Below are 15,536 nucleotides of genomic sequence, written 5' to 3'. Positions count from 1 at the left end.
CTGGACAGGGACACGAGCTTGAGGTGATTAAGTCTCTTGAGTTTGGAACCCAATCGGATAAGGTGGCCTCTGATGACAGCCTTGTGGGCCTCCCAGACCGTAGGGAGAGGGGTACCACGATCCACATTCTCCGCAAAGAAATGGCGCAGGTGAGAGGAAAGCTCCGGGATGTACGTTGGGCCATCAATTAAATTCTCGTTAAGCCGCCAGCACCAAACCTTGGGAGGAAGCTGCGGGAGACACAACGTGAGGTGGGTGGGGGCATGATCCCCAAACGTCATGGAACCGATTTCAGAGGACCGCAAGTACGGGAGGTGATGATGGGATAGGAACAGAGCATCTATACGAGTATAACGATTGTGCACAGCCGAAAAAAAGGTATAATCTAAGGTAGAGGGATGAAGCACACGCCAGGCGTCTATGAGTTGATTAAGGACGACCATACGTTTAACCCTCTTAATGCGAGCGAACAAAATGTGAGAGGATCCTGTGGAGCAATCGAGCCTGGGGTCCAGAACCATGTTGAGATCGCCACCAAAAACAGTCAAGCCCTCCTGGAAATCAGCCAACCCCGATAGGAATTTGACCAGGAAAGGAACCTGGTCCTTATTGGGAGCATATACAGTGGCTAGCGTTATTTTAAGCGTCCCAAGAAAACCCTTAACCATCAAACCCCTCCCCTCAGAATCCTTCCAAACCTCCAAGGAACAAAAAGGTAATGAGCGGTGTAGGAGGATAGCCACCCCCTTGGTTTTAGACTGAGGGGAACTGGAGAAAAAGGCCACAGGAAAATTCCTAGCAGTTAGTCTAGGTTCCTTGGAGCCAAGGAAGTGTGTTTCCTGCAAAAAAACCACCTTTGACCTAAAAGAATGCAACAGATGAAGTAGCCTGGACCGCTGCTGCGGTTTGTTTAATCCCCTAACATTGAGGGAGGTACATTTAACAAGCGACCCAGACATTGAGCACGAAATGCACATGAAAATAAAGCAAAAATATATCCCAGAACCGTCCACCATAACAGGAAGAACCAGGGCAACAAAAAACTAAAAAAACAACAACGAAGGGCACGAGAAGCCCGATGCAACTGCATCGAATTGTGAGCCAACAGACCAAGGCATTGGTCCAAGACCTAGGATCCTGATCCATAGGACCAGGTAGGTAGGCTCTGGTGGGGGTGAGTGGAGCGGCACAGACAAGAAACAGCGAAACCATGAAGATGTCAGGAAGGAGACAGGGGAGAAGAAACCCAACCACATAGCGCCTAAGCACCCCCTCCGTGCCATATGTATTAAAAAAAAAGAAAAACAAGAACGTGTGTGCATGAGAATGAGAATGATGGAAAAAAGGGCAAGTGTGAAAGGAGACAAAAGAAAAAAATAAAGAGAGGTACAGCTGAAAAAGTGTGGTGTGTATTGCAGAACCTGAGTGTAAACGTGGAGGTATGCAATAGAACAGGGGACCCTGGACCCGTGTCCAGCAAAACAGAGACCTCACATGGGTGCCCAAACCGGTAGGTATAGCCGGAGCAATCGAGAGCAATCAAGAGCCGGCGCCGAGGAAAAAAGGATCGAAAAAACACAAAATAAAATAAACAGAAGTCCACAGTACATTCCAGTCCCGCATCCAGGGTCCAGCACGAGACGCAGCAGAAAGCCTCATGGGAGGAGCGGCTTAACCGCAAGGCAGAAATGTCAAACGGAGATAGTCCACAGGACGCGGAAACCGAAACTCACGACGACGGGTACGTACGGAAAAAAAAGGTTAAGGAAAAAAAGAAAAACAAGGGCCGAAAAACGCGAACGAAGCCAGGCAAGTCCATCAGACCTGGGGTACCTTCTGGCGCTTATTCCTCCTAGGCTGTGGGGACCAGTCCTTGGCCGGGTCCCGGAGCGGTGCGGGGGCCACAAAGGCGAGCTCCCAGTCCGGAATGTGGATGTGTGGAAGGCCCAGATCCTCCAGGAACCGCGGGACGTCCGAAGCTTGGCGAAGAACGAAAGAGGAACCATCCCGTCGCGCAATCAGGGCGAAGGGGAAGCCCCACTGATAGGGGATGGAAGCCTCCCGTAGCGCCGAGGTAAGCGGCTTCAGGGTACGCCGAGCCTGGAGCGTGGAAGGTGAGAGATCTGGAAAGATCAAAATCGTGTGGCCCTCCCAAACGACATCACCTGAGGTGCGACAAGCCTTAAGGATGCTCTCCTTAAGAGGGTAATCCTGGAGGCGGCACACGACATCCCGCGGAGGAGCGTTGGCATCCCCCCTGGGTTTCAGCGCACGATGCGCCCTGTCAAAGAGGATCGGCGCGTCCGCAGGCCGTTGAAGCGCGGTGTTAAAAATAGCCCGGAGCGTCTGTTCCAACAACGCCGGCAGAATCTCCTCAGGTACACCCCGCACACGGAGATTATTCCTCCTACCTCGGTTATCGAGGTCCTCCAGCTTGCGGGCGAGCAGTCGAATGGTCGACGTTTGATCGGAGACGTGACGATTCAAAGCGTCCACGGTGGCGGTGATAGCAGCGCTGTCGTTCTCCACTGCGGCCACGCGGTCGCCTAGCTGCTGCACATCAGCTTTGATTTCAGACAGGGTATCCCGGATGCTCTGAGTCGCCTTTTCAATTAAAGGTATCATGTCCTCCTTTGTAGGAAGTTGCCGCAAGACCTCTTGAAGAGAGGCATGATCCCGAAGGGGAAGATCTTCCATATACTCACTATGTGAGCTGGCGGGAGAAGACGACGCCATCTTGGAGAGCGAGTCCCCGGAGTCCAGATCCTGAGGCCCATGAAAAAACGACCGGACAGAGGTAAGTTGTTGCCGATCCTTGCTCCCAGACGGCCGAGGAGTGCCGGGAGCCTTGTGAGTCTTGCCCATGCCGAGAAAAGCACACGTACAGCGGTGCTACACGGAGAAGGTGCTCAGAACCCAAAACTTATGCGGCCATCTTGGTCGGCTGCGAGACCACGCCCATTATCGCTAAAATTAACTCTGTATTAATATGCAGTATAAAGCTAAAAGGCCATATTTTCTCTCAGTGAAAAATGAGTGCGGCCCACGCGCACATACGTTTCTGAAGTGGCCCACTGCAGGAAAAACTTGGACACCCCTGCCTTAAGGGGTTAAAAAGCACATGGAATGTGGAAGGCTCTTTTCAATGTTATAGAGCATAGTATCATTCAGTTATGTTTCTATCTCAATGTAGGAGAAATGTGCTGTATCTGGCTCGTTGGTCTAGGGGTATGATTCTCGCTTTGGGTGCGAGAGGTCCCGGGTTCAAATCCCGGACGAGCCCTTGTTTTTAGTATATGTGTTCATGTAAGAAAATGTACATAGCAGAAATGCTTAGTTTAATCCCACATATTTAGGCATAATCTCATGAATTCAAATAGAATTACAAAACTTGTTACACAAAAGGAAAACATAAATTAACATTAAGCATAACAGAGGGAAGAATCTCATCCACCTTTTATGTGTTTTAATTCCACAAGTAACAGACACAGATACATAAGTGACAATGTTTTTTAAGCAAAATATTGTCATCTCCTTAACAAGGAACAGGCCAAGACAAATACCTGGGGATTCTCCATATCTGTGCTGTGTAAATGCAAATTACCAAGCCTCTGAGGCAACACGGACATGTTACATTTTGTATTTATTTAAGTGATCTCTTTTGGTTAAGATAAAGTGTAGTGTGAGTGAGAGAGGGAAACATTTTGTCCTCTTCCCTTAAGGTCAGAGAGCTAATGGAGACAGCAATATTCTTGGAGCACAAGGATGATTTTCATAGGGTTCACAACAGTGTTTTAGTTAGTAAGAGCACCAAGATCACACTATGCTGGGCCATTGGCAATGGCATGCCCTTTTTAATTTTTATATACCTCTCTGCCCTAGAATATAGGCTTCTGGCTGCTGGGGGGAAGTATTTTTTTATACCAGTCATAGGCTTGGCCTGGTATGCAACTAATGGTTTTTATGTACATGCTATTTTTTGTACATGTATGGATAAGGTCCCTGGGAATTAGCATAGTTTGATGTACAGGGCACATGTATGAGTGTGGGTGAGTGCGTCTTGATTGGTGGGTGGATGTCGGGGGGACGTATGCCCCAAGGGGATATAGGGGTAAACTTAGGGTGACCTGTATAGTGGGCTAGCAGGAACTTCTCACTGTATCCTGACTGCCACCATCTGTTGGGGTGCCAATTTGAGGGTTGTTTTTTATGTCTATATGCATTTCCCAATGGGATGCGAGATATCATGTTTTTACCTCCAGTGTTTTAGCACATTCCTGGAATGACTGGTGAAGAGGGAGTCTTGATTGTCCTCCAACCTGTTCTACCTGGATGACTTCCTCTGAATTGGCCCACAGGACTCCACTAAATGTTCCTGTTTACTAGCCATGGTGCAGGATGTCATGCAGAGGTTTGGGGTTCTCCTGGGGTTCAAGACCATTCATGCTCAATTTTAATTTTATATACTTCACTGCCCTGTAATGCACTGTGAAAAATCATTTATAGTGGAATATATGACATTCATTTGGAATACTCCCAAACAGTTGTATTGTTGGTCTAGGGGTTTGATTCTTGCTAAGGGTGCCTCGGGTTCAAATTCCAGGCAAGCTCTATTTTCTTGCTACTACTTTTGTAGTATTTTATTACCTCAGATGAACCATTATTTTCTTGAATGTTGCTGAGTTTTTATATATCATTTATGGGTTGGTAAGAGCCACCTGGGCCATTCATACCATTTTTTTAAATATACCTCACTGCCCTAGACTATAGACTTATGGCTGGTGGGCTTGATCATGGGCATGTTTTTCTACATGTTTATGGACATGTTATTTTTTTGTGCACATGTGGATACGACAAGGCTTAGTAAAGATATTATTTAATTACATAATGGTGCAATAAATGTACTGCAAAAATGACTACATTTAAGTGAATGTTCCCCTGATATTGTAAATTCCTTTATTGGGATTTTATCTTGGTCTGTGGAATGTGGAGAATAAATAAAATGTCCTTTTGCTTTGATCTAATATCTTTTTTTCTGCCAATATACAGCATTAAAAGGAAAAATGGAGAGTCAGTGAATTAAATAGCAAAGAAGTTTTTAAAAAAAATTTAAGACTGAAGCATTGGAACAGAAGGAAAATTTGTGATATCGAAAATTATAAATATACAGCGCTAAATTGCAAATTAAGGGATTTAATAGTGTTTTGTAATATTAGCTTTAACCTTACCTCAGAAGCTGGAGAGCTCTGGTGAGGCTGTCCTCTAAAGTTCTCAGGTATGAGTATATTTATAGAATGAAATGTGAAGAAGCTATAATACTTGAATATATGACATTCATTTAAACATCTGAAAAGCACATGTATAGCTGGCTCGTTGGTCTAGGGGTATGATTCTCGCTTAGGGTGCGAGAAGTCCCGGGTTCAAATCCCGGACGAGCCCGTATTTCTTTGCAGTATTTTGTTACCTCAGTTAACCCTTTATTCTATTGAATATGCTATTTTGTTCAAATATAAATTCAACAACAAGTAAAAAAAAATCCTTATTTCTTTTAAGATCCTCCAAAGGCTATGCCACCAAGTTGAAATATGTAAAGTATAATGCTTCCTGTGGCATCACTGAATCGAAAAGATACACCAGGGCTCCTAAGACATGCAACATATAAAAAACAAACATATTACAAAGGAAAATGTACCTCAAAACTGGCATGGCTGGATGGATAGACATAGAACATCCATAATTAGTTGTTCACTCAGATTCCCACTAGAGAAGTTAGTGATAGCAGACACCCGATAAACAAACATGGCAAGGCTGTGGATACCTCATTTACTCCTGTTTGGAAAGTCCACACAACCAAATATAGGGCTTACTATGCAATTTGGGCTCTAAACTGCTACAACATTATTGGTGTCTCTATTCAGCAAACATTTAACCACTAATAACTGTCAAATCATTCTTCTAAAGATGTCCAGTGGTATCATGTTTGGTAAACCAGTGGTTCCATTTATATGAATCTTGTGCAATAAGTTTTGAACCAAGTCGTACATTTACATAGGACTCAAGTTATTCTCTGCTGCTCTGCAAGCATTAGGATGCCAAATATACTCTGCAAAATGGCCCTCTCATATTATATTAGCAATATCCATGGAGATTGATGAATTGCTGCTCACCACATTTGATTTATCACCCAAAGTATGTACACATTTTTCAGAAAGCCTTAAAAAAACATGCATAAATCTGCAGAATCAGACGTGGAAGGAAGCAAACAGATGAGGATCAGCTTATACATCCTCTCAACATCTTTGCAAAAAAAACATAAAAATAGTTTTGCGTACTCCAATATACTGTATATATAGTCACTATTTATATGACACATAGCACAGGAAAGCAAAAGCAGGCAAAATAGGAAAGCAAAATAAAATGGACAGAGATTACATATAGTCATAGTGTCAGCACAAAGTTGTAGTGGATCACTGAAGCAGGATTGGGCTTTCGTTGCAAACATCATTAACCTGAAGGACGGCCAAGAATTATTAAGACCAAGAATCTGTGTGTGGTACAAGGATGAAAGCAAAGAGTGGTTGCAATGTCCAATGGTCAAGGGCAGGTTGAGGCTGGTGGCAAAAAAAATTGTGGTCAGGGAAAAGTCTAGAGGTTAAAAACTGAAGACAGGCAGAAACAAAGCATTTAATACATTGTTGATTGCAAGGGTGTACCTAGAGTATTTGGCACCCAGGGCAGATCCTATATCTGATACCCCCCACTAGACACTACCACTGTGTATCGCCCCCAGCCAGCACTACGTGTATTTATGCCCCAACCTGCCCCTCCCTTTAGTATTGATGTATGGGGATGTATATCTGACTAGTTGGTTCCCTTTCATGAGTCTATACATTCCCACATACTGGGCTGGTCATCAATATGTAAAAATTATATGTGTACTGGAAAAGATGGCCAATGTGGTCACCCTAATGCCCCCACACCCTTGTATATTGCCCCTAGCCAGCCCCATATTGTATATTTATTAGTATTGATTTATGTGTTGCCCCCAGCAAGCACCCCCTTGTGAAATAATGCCCCCACACCCTTGCGTATTACCCCCTCCCCTTTAGTATCATGTCAGCCCTGGCACCCAGATTGCATCCACAGGACCTTCCCAACACCCAGATTGGAAGCATAGGACAAACAGCCTCTATATGGCATCCTAGCCTCAAATAGCCTCTCTGTGCTATACTCCCCCTCCACTTACACATCTATGCTAACACACACATATGCATTCATTTACTCATTCATAAACATTCATTCACTCATTCTATATACTCATTTACAGATCTTCATTCCCTCATTCACAGATACTCATTCATTCACTGATACTCATTCCCTCATTCATAGATACTCATTCATTCCCTCAATCACGCGTACTCGTTCATACAAAAAAGAGGACAGATTCTGATTCCCTGCCAAACAATGTAAGTAATATACATATATTTATGTTTATAAATATATCTTTTGGGGAATCAATATATTTGTGTAATTCTGTAACAAAAAGTCATATCACACAACTATAAAGGGGCAGCTTTGATATATGGAAGAACATATGAAATAAATGCAATGAAATACTATGGCAGAAAAAATATCCATAATTTAAAAACATGTACTGGAATTATAGATTAAATTTATTCTGATATAATTTTAGTATTTAGTTAAGTGTACAATTTACAGAGCTATGTATTCTTTTATGTTCACTTGAATAGCTGTTATACAGTTATAAACCTTTTTTATCGGTGCTGTATGCTGTGTAATTTGATCCAGTGTTTCAGGGCTGATGTGGCATTTCTTGACTCATCTGTGCAAACTGCATCTCTGTTTGTGATTTAGACTGCAGGGATTGTTCTTGTGCTGCGTTTAAGAGCTTGTGGGTTTAAAACCTCTGTGAGGCATTTAGGCTTCTGGATATAATTGTAGTAGACTCTGTAACATAGAAACTTGTCAGATGCAGAAGTGAAAAAAAACTGTGCTTCCAAATGACTTTTATGAGTGTTCTAAGAAAGAAGAATTATGGGTTGTGTCCTTAAAAAAGCATTGTAATTCTAGGATTGGTTTCTTGAACACTTTCATTTTGTTTGAAAAAGTGAAAGTTAGTAATAAAACACTGTAAGTAAAGCTACAGTTTTTATGTAGAAAGGAACCTTGAATTTAGAGGAAAAACTGATTTGCATTTAAAATAGAAGAGTTGTAAAAGCACTTTGAATGAGGAATAGATAACATTAAAAGAGAGAAATAGAAATGTTTTGGGAACGCGATACCATTTTTAGTAAAGAGGATGATCACATGTTTAAGCCTTTCAGTCCCCTCAAGACGTTACGGTACGTCCTTAAAACCTGTGGCAAGATGCCTTTTACTACGTACTGGTATATCCTGACTTTGTTGCAGGGTATTGACATTTTCCTTGTTGGCAGATGTCAGCATCGTTGACTTTCCTCTGACTGATTGTGTGTAATGGCGGTGGTACACTGTCATTCAAGAACTGCTTGATTCCGTAACTGAGCATTCACTTTTGGTAGGTGTCACTGCTAACATCCGGGACAGGAGAGCCTCAGCTGCGCTCTCTTATTGCTCCCTCTGATTTCTGATTACATACATTGAAATTGGCAATGCAGGGCTATGGAGCCCTGCTTTCTGATCACTGTGGAATCAGCACAGACATATCAGGAGGAGGAGAGGAAGAAAAATAGTTTCTCCTCCCAAAAAATTGGGGAAAATGAAAAATAAAATATGAATAAAATAGATAAGGAGCCCAGTAACGTCACCATCACATCACTGGCATCAAAAATACATAAGCGATCTCGAGCCATACTGCACTGGGCACAAAAGTCCCCTCCACCAATAGTATCCAAAATCATATAATATAAGACAATATGTAAAGCATGGATGTGACCCTTTTGAACAAAAAAAATATGTATGTAGGGTATGAATGTAATCAGGAGATGTCACCAAACATAAATTGGGTCATTGTTCAGCTGTGTTCAGCTGTGTTCAGCTGTGGCACTTACACAAGAAAGATTTCTTTTTTTCTATTTTAGTATATATTTTTTTAGTATGGAAAAGGAGGTATAACAAACATATTGTACAAATGACAGAACCTGTCACATGGCTCGTTGGTCTAGGGGTATGATTCTCGCTTTGGGTGCGAGAGGTCCCGGGTTCAAATCCCGGACGAGCCCTTAATTTTAAATGTGTGTGTGTCAGTGTTTAAAATGTTCATAGCACAAATGCTTACTTTAATCCATGTAAACATATATTTAGGCATAATCAGTGGGGCTGTGAATTAAAACTGAATTACTAAACTCAATACACAAAAGGAAAAGATAAATTAACATGGAAAGTGACTTTCCTTAGGCTGCATAGAGCATACAATATTTGCTCGTCTTATAATCGAGCAAATACAGTAGTTTCAATGAGTTATGTTTCTATTTAAATATAGGAGCATGAAATGTCATGTGACGTGTTGGTCTAGGGGTATTACATAACATTTATTTATAAAGCGCTGGAAGATTCCGCAGCGCTGTTACAGTCAGAAGAACAATTTAGATACACATACAATAACATATGCAATAAAAAACTGGTGCAAAGGAGAAGAGGGTCGTGCTCTTACATAGTTACATAGTTATACAAGCTGAAAAAAGACATGCATCCATCAAGTTCAGCCTTTCCTATATCTGTTAATTTGTTGCTGTTAATCCAAAAGAAGGCAAAATACCCCAGTTTGGCTCTTTCCAATTTTGCACTAACCAGGGAAAAAAATCCTTCTGGACCCTAAAATGGCAGATTTCTCCTTGGATCAATAAGCCGTTTCCCCATAATTAAAGATTATATCCCTGAATATATTATGTTTTTCCAAGTATTCATCCAGTTGCTGTTTAAACGTCTGTACAGACTCCGATAAAACTACCTCTGCAGACAGAGGATTCCACATCCTTATTGTCCTACTGTAAAAAAACCCTTTCCTCTGCCTTAGACTAAATCTCCTTTGTTCCAGTCTAAACGCATGACCTCGTGTCCTATGCACAGTCCTGTTTATGAAGAGATTTCCACACAATGGTTTGTATTGGCCCCGAATATATTTATATAATGCCCCCCTCTGAGGCGCCGTTTTTCTAAACTAAACAGATTTAAATTTGTTAACCTTTCTTCATAACTATAGTGTTCCATTCCTTTTATTAATTTTGTAGCCTGCCTCTGCACCCTTTCTAGTGCTATGATATCCTTCTTTAGAATAGGTGCCCAAAATTGCACAGCATATTCAAGGTGTGGCCTTACCATTGATTTATACAGAGGCAAAATTATATTTTCATTCTGCGAATTGATGCCCCTTTTTATACACGAGAATACCTTACTGGCCTTAGCAACTGCTCACTGACATTGCACATTGTTGCCTAGTTTGTTGTCTATAACAATTCCCAAATCTTTCTCATTTGTCGTTATCTTGCGAGCTTACAATCTAGTCTGTGGTTAAGGGGGAAGTGAGACGATAGGAGAGAACTGCTTGGATGGGGATGAGTTGATCTGGTTCCGATGATGTGTTGAAGCTGTTGATTATTCAGATGGTCTGATTATGATGATTGGGACTACTGGGAAGGAATGTTGTACGCTTCCCTGAACAGGTGGGTTTTCAGAGAGGTTTTGAAAGTTGTGTACGAGGCAGAAAGTCTGAGGGAACGGGGAAGGGAATTCCACAGGACGGGTGCGGTGCGGGTGAAATCCTGAATAAGGTAGTGGAAAGAGGTAACAACAGTAAAAGACAGCCGTAGGTCGTTGGAGGAGCGAAGGGGGCGCGTAGGGGTGTATTTGGATAGGAGGATAAAGATGTAAGGGGGTGCAGAGTTGTTAAGGGCTCTATAGGTCATGGTCAGAAGTTTAAATTTGATTCTGGAGGGTATGGGGAGCCAATGAAGTGATTGGCATAGTGGGGCAGGGGATGAGGAACGGCGGCAGAGAAAAATTAATCTGGCAGCAGTGTTGAGGATGGATTGAAGTGGTGAAAGGCGGGAGAGGGGGAGACTGGTTACGCCATCCATGATGTAATTCCTGAGTTTGTAGTAAATTAAGTCTTCAGGTGAAGGAGACTTCCTCCACAGGCGCTCAGTGGTACGTGAACACTTTTGAAAGAGGCATGTCTGAGTGGAATGCCATGGCTGAGGTGGACGGCGTGGGGGATTGTGTACAGTTACAGGGGCAACCATATCTAGGGCTGAGGCTAGTGTATGGTTATACTGAGCTGTAGCTGTGTCAGGACAGGAGGTGGATATACTTGAGAGGAGTGGCCGTAGTGTAAGCTGTGGAGTGTTGAGGTTGTGGATGATATGGTAGGTTTGGGGTGGTTTCTTGGGTAGAAAAGGTGTGTGTGGTATGTTGAGACTAAATGTAAGCAGGCTGTGATCAGACAGACAGATGGGAGAGTTGGAGAAATGAGATGTGGAACAAAGATGGGAGAACACTAGATCGATTTGATGACCGCCACGGTGCGTCTGGGAGCTAGTCCATTGTGAGAGTCCGAGGGAGGAGGAGAGTGAAAGTAGTTTGGAAACAGCAGGTGAGGATGGGTCATCAATAGGTATATTGAAGTCCCCTAGGATTAGTGTAGGGATGGTGGAGGAAAGAAAGTGGGAAAGCCAAGCAGCAAAGTGATCAAAGAAGTGTGAGGTGGGGCCACGCGAAGAGCAATAGGGGAGAAAAGGCGGACAGAGTGTACTTCGAAAGACGAGAAAGAGGGAATTGGTGGTAGACATTGAAAGGTGCAGCGGGGAGAGAGGTGAAGTGAAGGCCACCGTAAGAGAGAGCAGCAGGAGAGGTAGTGTCTGAGGATGTCAACCATGTTGATGGAGATATGTGGACTGTAGAGGCGTTGTCAATGGGTGCAGAGGCTGCAGTAATTGTAAAATTTGTGGGAAAAGGACATAGTAACATGCTTTCTGCAATGTTACTTGGTGTGTCGTTTATTGTTTCACTCCAGTGTAACTCTGAACTATCCACTTATGCGGAGCAGCTACATTTCCAAGCAAGGATATGATCCAGAGCTGCCATGTGGCTCGTTGGTCTAGGGGTATGATTCTCGCTTTGGGTGCGAGAGGTCCCGGGTTCAAATCCCAGACGAGCCCTTAATTTTAAGTATCTGTGTGTCAGTGTTTAAAATGTACATAGAACAAATGCTTACTTTAATCCATGTAAACATATACTTAGGCATAATCAGTGGGGCTGTGAATTAAAACAGAATTGCTAAACTCGATACACAAAAGTAAAAGATAAATGAACATAGGCTTTACAAAAGCTTTTCAAGAATTTAAGACTCAAGCTTTGCAGTTGAATGGATTTAATCTTAAAATGTGTGATAGAAAACTATATATATAGAGAGCTCTAAATTGCAACTGAAGAGATGTAATAGTTGTTTGTGATAATAGCTTTTAACCCTCCTTCAGAAGCTGGTGAGCTCTGGTAAAGCTATCCTCTAAAGTGCTCAGGTATGAGTATATGTATAGAATGAAATGGTCATAGGCTGCATGCTCGTTGGTCTAGGGGTATGATTCTCACTTTGGGTGTGAGAGGTCCCGAGTTCAAATCCTGTACAAGCCCTTAATTTTAAGTATCTGTGTGTCAGTGTTTAAAATGTACATAGAACAAATGCTTACTTTAATCCATGTAAACATATACGTAGGCATAATCAGTGGGGCTGTGAATCAAAACAGAATTGCTAAACTCAATACACAAAAGTAAAAGATAAATGAACATAGGCTTTACAAAAGCGTTTCTAGAATTTACGACTCAAGCTTGCAACTGAATGGAATTAATCCTAAAATACGTGATAGAAAACTATATATATATAGAGAGCTCTAAATTGCACTTGAAGAGATTTAATAGTTGTTTGTGATAATAGCTTTTAACCCTACCTCAGAAGCTGGTGAGCTCTGGTAAAGCTATCCTCTAAAGTTCTCAGGTATATGTATAGAATGAAATGTGCAGGAAACACACGGTGAGCTGGCTCGTTGGTCTAGGGGTATGATTCTCACTTAGGGTGCGAGAGGTCCTGGGTTCAAATCCCAGACATGCCCTCCATATTTTTTTTTTTCTTTGCAGTATTTTGTTACCTCAGTTAAACATTTATTCTATTGAATCTGCTAATTTGTTTATATAAAATTTCAACAACAATAAAAATCATAATTATTTATTTTAACATGCTCCAAAGGCTATGCCACAAAGTTTAAACATGTAAAGTGTAATACTTAGTTAATCTTCAGTGTACATACTATTTATGTTACCTGTTCAAATATGGGTCCACGGAAGGTGACAGGGATAAAATACAGGTTTGTGCGGTGTTGCGGAGTAGATATAAAGGACATAGAGTTCCAGGCCTGCTACCTTACCATGAAGTCTAAAACCTGGCTTCAGTGTCTTTAGTGACATGTATAAGCTCGAAATCCAGCCAACAGAATCAGATCAGAATAGAGACCCGTTTATGTTTATTGCATGGAAATGTTTATGGTAGTAGTGCACCCAGGATTTGGGGGAATTGTTGTGTGCGTGTGAAATGTATCTCATGGAGCATGGCAATATCTGCGTATATAGACGTTTAGTTACAGATTGCTTTTACCCATTTGCAAGGGCTGTTAAGGCACCTCTGTCGGAGTCCAGCCTCCACAGTCCTCCACCTCCCTCCATTGGGGACATAGGCACTATTCTTGTTGGTGTCACCTAAACACTTCAATAAAAAAGAGGAAAAAGAATAGTAGCCTAAGCTTCAGATAAATGTGTTATAGTAACTACTTGGACTTGTGGGAAGCTGTAATACACTATTAGACTATGTGTACTATGTATTCGAGCAGGAAAAAGCTACCAAACACAGTATAATAAACACAATAAACAACTGCTTTCATTTTTTATGAATAGTCTCCAAATTTAGTTGCAATAACGATTAACCAAGAACAATATAATACATGACTATTTTGGGTATAAGCACAAGGCTTACAAAGAAAGTTTTAAATGGTGATCCAGAGGAGGCTGTGACGGGAAGCAGCTTAGTTAGCTGGATAATACAGGGGAACTGTGAGGCCAGATTGGCCCCTATACCAACTTCAACATAGCATTAGTTCAGAGAAAATGAAACTTGATCATGAAGAACCTATACGAATATTCGCCAAAATGAACTGGAACGGGCGACAATTCGGAGAATACGAGGATTTTTTTCCCGAAGACAAACACGAAGGCTTTGCCGGTGAATAAGTCTAGTTTTTACTGACATTATAAGACATCCGCAATACATAAACGTCCATCTATTAATTTGGGCCTGCAGGTCCGCAGGTGGGCTTCACTTGAAGTCCTATTTAATCCCTTTACTGCCCCTATTGTCTCTGGGAGGCAGATTAAGGGGGCGGTTTGTATCCAAATATCTTGATTATGTTAATGTATGTTTTACTGGATATATATCCAGCCCTGTGTGTCTAAAATAAATCAGTCTTCGTACTATTATTATGGGGCAGTTGATGATAACCAGTTTGACATAAGGAATGATTGTTTTTCAAAATAAAAGTTATTTACACAATTTAAAATATGTTCTGAATTGACAGATAATATTAGTCTGAGATAATTTTATCATTTCATTAAATGCACATTTTATGGAGACGTGAACTCTTTTAACTCGATTAGCTCTGACACATATATAAAACTTCTAAATATTTGTGTGTGCTGAGAGAGTAATATGATCCAGTGTTTTAGTGCTGATGTGGAATTTCTTCCTTCATTCCCAAGTATTGATTGCTGATTTAGGACTGTTCTGATGCTATGTCTTTGAAACCTCTGTCAATTTTGTGAACACTTGTACAGGAATCATGAATGTGCTTGTATAGTAAACCTATATCAGTTGTTTCATGTAATTACTATGACAATTCAGAGAAATAAAAATTAAGGTTTGTGCCATTAAGTAGCATTGGATTCATGATTTCTTTACTGCATCTTCACATTTAGTAAATAGAAGTCCTTTGAAAAAGTGAAAATGAACTATATCACATGAAAGAAAGCTATTTTTGTGTTGAGAGGGGAAACGGATTTGCATTTAAAATAAGAGTTGTGAAAGCAAATGGTTTGAACAAGAAAGAGATAACATACAAATGAGTGAAGTGGAAATATTTTTGGAACATGATAACATTTTTGATGATTATCAGATGGTTATGTTGAAGAGGATGAAGAGGTGTTGACAGATCAAGCAAGAAGATCTTCCAGTGGTGAAGTTTCCAGGTCTCCTGAATGGCTCGGACTTCAGATATGATTTCCAGCAGGCAGCGTTGGTCGAGGGCCCGAGATCGCTCCTGCATAATTTATGGGTTTCCCCACTGGATATAGTTCCAAAGAATGAGCCTGGTAAATTTTGGATCATTCATCATTTGTTATTTCCATGGGGGATTCGCTTAATGATGGAATAGATTACGAACATTGTAGAGTCACTTACACATTATTTGATGACGCTTTGAAGTTGGTTTGTTCGTTTGGGA

At 41.6% G+C, this 15,536-nt stretch overlaps 2 non-coding genes across 2 annotated transcripts; both read left to right on the top strand.

Moving 5' to 3' along the window:
* Positions 1 to 3,211: 3,211 nt before the first annotated feature.
* TRNAP-UGG (transfer RNA proline (anticodon UGG)) lies at positions 3,212 to 3,283 on the top strand. Its single transcript has one exon. It is a non-coding gene; the product is annotated as a tRNA-Pro (tRNA).
* A 5,866-nt stretch (positions 3,284 to 9,149) lies between these two features.
* TRNAP-UGG (transfer RNA proline (anticodon UGG)) lies at positions 9,150 to 9,221 on the top strand. The gene has a single exon. It is a non-coding gene; the product is annotated as a tRNA-Pro (tRNA).
* Positions 9,222 to 15,536: the final 6,315 nt, after the last annotated feature.

This window comes from Sceloporus occidentalis, unplaced genomic scaffold (assembly GCF_023333645.1).
Source record: "Sceloporus occidentalis isolate IW3139 unplaced genomic scaffold, rSceOcc1.0.p SCAF_33, whole genome shotgun sequence".
In the NCBI taxonomy this organism is placed as follows: domain Eukaryota; kingdom Metazoa; phylum Chordata; class Lepidosauria; order Squamata; family Phrynosomatidae; genus Sceloporus; species Sceloporus occidentalis.
Note: the sequence above shows the minus strand (reverse complement) of the source record. Positions and strands in the feature narration are given on the sequence as shown.